The following is a 6,031-nucleotide window of genomic DNA, read 5'->3' as shown; positions in this document are numbered from 1 at the left end:
TTACATCTGTATAGCCACCTTTAGATATTTAGATTTTTGATGCACAAAATTCTACAGTATTTTCTCTAAACACAGCTAAATTGAATGACCCTAGGGTAAGTTCACACAACATGCAGTCCAGTGCGGTTTTTTTCTGAACGCATGGATAGTAGGTTATATGGTTTTCAATGGCATAGTTCACACCACCACTGCGGTCAGTTCCAATGCATTCCAGTTCCAGAAAAAAAAAATGGAACATGCTGCATTTTTTCTGCGCTGAACTGTCCTGGAACGTGGTAAAACACATCAAAAACACACCGAAATGCATCAAAAATGTGCAAAGTATCTGGAACGCACCCAGACTGTGTTTCTATGGTGTGAACTGGCCCTTTATGCATCTAAATGTCTAGTCTAAATGACACTAAGGAAAAATTAGCTGCATTTGTGTGTGTTTAGAAATGTTCTCTAAGGGCTGGTTCACATTAGAACACAGTGCTGGTAAGGTGCGTTCCCTGCATGATTCCTGCAGAACGTTCAAAATACACTGCCTTTACTATCTGCTGTGGGTGCCAATATATTGTTAACATCACCCCAAGATTGCAAATCCAGGGCATTGGCAGACACCAGGATCATGTGGTACTGCTGTACCATGTGATTTGTTGCAGGGCGTTTTTCTACTTTTTGTGCTTTGTGATGTGATTTGCCGCCTATTCAAATGAATGAGTTGTGAAATTGCACTGCAGAGGAATGCACAGGAATCACATAGGAATGCAGACTGCATTCCTGTGCGATTCTAGTGTGAACAGGCCCTATACATATATAAGCACAGGTTTGACACTGCGAGTGTTAATGAGGCATTAGAGGGCATTTTGCCTACATGTAGTAAGGTGACCAGATTTTTTTTAACCACTTGCTTACTGGGCACTTAAACCCCCCTCAGTCCCAGACCAATTTTCAGCTTTCAGCGCTGATGCACTTTGAGTGACAATTGCGCGGTCATACAACACTGTACCCAAATGAATTTTTTATCATTTTTTTCCCACAAATAGAGCTTTCTTTTGGTGGTATTTAGTTACAGCTCGGAGTTTTATTTTTTGCTAAACAAACAAAAAAAGATGCAAAAAAAAAAAAAAAAAAAAAATCATGTTTTAATAGTTTGTTATAAAATTTTGCAAACGGGTCATTTTTCTCCTTCATTGAAGTGCGCTGATTAGGCGGCACTGATAGGCTGCATTGGTGGGCACTGATGGGCTGCATTGGTGGGCACTGATGGGCTGCATTGGTGGGCACTGATAGGCTGCACTGGTGGGCACTGATAGGCATAGTTAAGGCGGCACTAATAGGCACAGATAAGGCGGCACCGATGGGCACAGATAAGGCGGCACTGATGGGCAAAGATGGGCACAGATAAGATGGCACGGATGGGTGGCACGGATAAGTGGCACGGATGGGTGGCACGGATGGGCACTGATAGGTACCACAGATAGATGGGACTGATGGGCACTGATAGGTGGCACTGATAGGTGGCTCTGATAGGTGGCACTGCTGGGCACTGATGGGCGGCACTGCTGGGCACTGATGGGCGGCACTGCTGGGCACTGATGGGCGGCACTGGGGTGCAGCACCTGAGGCAGATTTTGGGTGGCACTGTGGGTGGCACTGCTGGGTGGCACTGTGGGTGGCACTGTGGGCACTGCTGGGTGGCACTGTGGGCACTGCTGGGTGGCACTGTGGGCACTATGGGCACTGCTGGGTGGCACTGACAGGGGGGCACTTACTTTATTTCAGGATGGCACTGCGGGTGGCAGGTGGGCACTGGCAGGGGGCAGGTGTCCTTTTAAATTGCTGGCCGTGATCGGGACTGATGTCCCGAACACGGCCGCCGGCGATCGGCTTTTTTTTTTTCTCCTCGCGCTGTCAGCGCGAGGAGGAATACTAGCCGATTACCGGCTCCGTTTTATCACATGATCAGCTGTCATTGGCTGACAGCTGATCACGTGATAAGGGGTCGGGATCGACCCCTTACACGGATCGGTGATCAGGCGAGTCTCACGGACTCGCCGATCACAGAGCGCGCCGCGCGCGCCCCTCAGGGGGCGCGCAGGCCGCTCGTAACCGGGACTACGTCAATAGACGTAGTCCCGAAAATGTGGGTCCGCGCTATTGCCGTCATTTTGCAATAGCGCGGATCCCAAGTGGTTAATTAAATCTGGGGACTTATTTATTTATTTTTATATTGGCTAACATTAAACTACTTTATAAGCATATTTTCCTCAAATTTATATTTGCAGTGTTTATGTTATATATATATATATATATATATATATACCCTGTTTCCCCTGAAAATAAGACCTAGTGTAATTGTCAGTGATGGCTGCGATATAAGCCCTACCCCCCAAATAAGCCCTAGTTAAAGTCCTTGTAGGTCTTATTTTCATGGTAGGGCTTATTTTTGGGGAAACAGGGTAGGCATTATTTGGGGGGTAGGGCTTATATTGCAGCCATCACCAACAATCATGCTAGGTCTTATTTTCGGAGAAGGGGTATATGTATGTATATATATATATATATATATATATATATATATATATATATATATATATATATATATATATATATATATATATATATATATATATATATATATATAAAAAGAGAGAGATACAAAATAAAACAAGACGAAAATTGTAAAAAAATATATATATATATATATATATATATATATATATATATATATATATATATAAGCAAAAAATGAAAAGTGTAAAAGAAAGAATAGTTCTAATGAAAGAAGCAAAAATCCAATAAAAAAAAAGGGAAAGTATATAAATGATATATATGTAAATTATACACATACACAGTCTATATAGTAAATAAGGTAAGGAAATGAAAAGGAAACGTATATATAAAGGGAAAAGATATATAGTCACAATGCAAATGAATTTGATTTTAAACCTCAAACATATGGACCATATTGGATATCATAGCTCGTGCAGACACAACTAAAACTAAAATCATAAGAAAAGGTGCTGAAAGGGGTGATGATAGACACATACCTTGTCTCAAAAGGTAGGGGGGTTCCCACATCCCCCCTGTACCTGAGAGAGGTGTATCGCAAGCTATTTATAAAAGTGGCTAACATCCCACTCAAAATTGAGGCCATGGGGAACACGAGTCTAGAGATGGAAAATTCATTACATCTCTCTGGCACAGTAAATGGAATGCATCTCCCCCCTCTTCGGGACCCTGATCCTGGATGACCTGGACCTGTATGAGTGATTATGAGTATGAGTGATTTACCTCCCCCCTGATACAAATTGAAGTGTTTTGCTACATTAGTAGATTTGTTCCTATCCACATTATATTTGTGTTCATAGAATATATGTGTTCATCTCGCAGACACCTCGTAGTTCTCCCTATGTATTGTATGTGGCAGGAACTTCAGGTATATAACATAACTGGTGTTACAATTGTAAAAAGCAAACTTATGACTAACAATAGAACCAAATTTCTTGCCTCAGCTGCCCTACACTCATAGTTCCCTTTGAAATGTAACCAGGTGGCAGACTTTGTCTGTTCCCTGTTAAAAAAAACTAGGGGATAGATATCAACTTAAAGCAGAGTTCCACCCAAAGTGGAACTTCCGCTCATTTGTCTCGTCTCCCCCTCCGGTGCTACAATTGGCACCTTTCAGGGGGGAGAGGGGACAGGATACCTGTCTTTGACAGGTATCATGTTCCCACTTCCGGGGGTCTGGGCCACGGCCCGTGACATGACCCCGGGTCTCCCTCCTCCTCTCCCTGTCGCTGGGCCAGTAGGAGAGAGGAGCAGGGCCTCACAAATGCACAGTAGGGTTCCCAGCGTGAAGCCGTAAGGCTAAACTGCCGGGTTCCCTTACCTGCAATGGCGGGAGCACCACCCTACATTGTGGGACTCCAGGATAGGTAAGTGTCCTATTGTTAAAAGCCAGCAGCTGCAGTATGTGTAGCTACTGGCTTTTAATTTTTTTGGTTGGGGCGGAACACCGCTTTAAGGCGGGTGCCCGACAGGATACCACATTTATACCCTCTCCGAGGATGCCAGCACACATATCATCCTCATATAAAACTGGCAGATATTTGTGGATATTTTACCTCACTAATTCTGTGCTATAGGGAGTAGATATAGTTAACCTAGTTTTTCCGTGTGGTGTTCCGATTGTTTATCTGTTTTAGAAGATCCTCCCTGTTCTTGCCTGTAGCAATAGTCAGAGCTCTATCTAACATCCAATTGGGATAACCCCTGTTCCAGAATCTTTTATACGGGAGGGAGGCTTCTTGCTCGAATGTCTGTTCACTACTGCTGATGCGCCTTGACACGCAAACACTGACCTACAGGGATACCTTTAATCATATGTTTTGGATGTCCAAACTGAGCCAATAATAAAGAATTACCTGACAAAGGTTTTCTGTACAATGTAGTTGAAACCTTTGAGCTCATGCCTGTGAGGCAAACATCCAAATAACAGACACTGCTAGTATCTGCATGTCTTGTAAAGAATAAATTCCTGCTATTAGTATTCACAAATGTAAGAAACTGATCCAGGCATCCCACTCCGTCCTCCATCACTAGCAGTAGATCATCTATATACCTTAAATGTATCTTAATGGATGAATTAAAGGGGTTCTCTGTGCGACCCAAGAGTGTGACCCAAGAGTAGCTGTCCTCCCACAAAAAAATTCCTCACAATGTGCAGAAGATGTTTGGGATCCTTAAGGTATCTGGGCAGCTGGATGACCGAGGGCTGTAATTGCTTGTCCAGCCACTGACCCAACCTCTCATTTAGAGAGTCAATACCTAGTATAATGGGTCTGCCGTGTAGAGGATTTAACCCCTTATGAGTCTTGGGTAGGTGATAGACCGTGGGAACAGTAGGATAATCTGGAATCAACATGTCTGCTTCTTTCTGGTTAACTACCCTCAACCTAATTAACCCCTCTATCAACCCAATCAAGATGGTCTTATATCTCTTGGTCGGATCCCCTCCCAGTTTGGTATAGGTTTCAGCATCCAACAATTGTAAAATAGCTTTATCCCTATAGGAATCTGTATTCAAGACGATTAGTCCCTTTATCTGAATTATGGATGACAATAGACTTGTCATCCTCTAAGCTTTTAAGGCCAGTGGTTCCTGATTGGTGAGGTTATCCTGCCATTTTTTGCTGTGACTCATTGCACACTGTGCTAATGCTGTCAAATCCAGTTTAACAAATGTTGGGAATTGGCTAATCTCCGGTGTACGGGAGTTCACAGGATAAAAGTCAGATTTAATGTTTTATGCAGCTGACTGAACAATAACCTCTCCCCCCCTAGATGTACCTAGGGAATAGTTGTCTTGTGCCAGGTCCTTAAAGTGGTTGTATAGTTCTTTTTGGGACTTTTACCTACAGGAAAGCCTATAATAAGGCTTACCTGTAGGTACAAAAAATATCTCCTAAACCTGTACGGTTTAGGAGATATTCCCCTCGCAATGCGCCGCTGACTGCAGCGGCGCATGCGCACAGGGGATTCCCGGCTGAAACCCGGCAGACTACGGACGCTGCCGGGAAGAAATCTCCTGCGCGCATGCGTGGAAGTGATGATATCGCGGCTCCGGCTACTCACAGCGCCGGAGCCGCGATACCCGGAAGAAACGCCGAGGGAACATGTCAGCTCCCTCGGCGTGGATCGGACCAAATGTCGGGGCTTCGTTCTAAGGTAAGTATTTCATAATGAGCTAGTATGCGGTGCATACTAGCTCATTATGCCTTTTCCTTTGCAGGTAGGAAAAAAACAAAAACACATCAGCGGGTATACAACAGCTTTAAGGTCTCTAATAGAACAGTGTTCCATAAACTTTAGTTCAACAGAGCATATTAATCGGAGGACATATGTAGATGGAGTGAGACTCTCTGTGTCTCATGCTGAAAAATGTTTTTTAGTGGTCAAATTTCTTATAAACTAATTGACATCGAGAATGGTGTCAAATAAATTGAAATGTCTCTGTGGGCAAAAATGTTTTCCTTTGAACAGC

The sequence above is a fragment of the Lithobates pipiens genome, unplaced genomic scaffold, assembly GCF_037356315.1.
Source record: "Lithobates pipiens isolate NorthernLeopardFrog02 unplaced genomic scaffold, aLitPip1_a1.2 Scaffold_18, whole genome shotgun sequence".
Classification (NCBI taxonomy): domain Eukaryota; kingdom Metazoa; phylum Chordata; class Amphibia; order Anura; family Ranidae; genus Lithobates; species Lithobates pipiens.
This window is presented reverse-complemented; position numbering follows the sequence as displayed.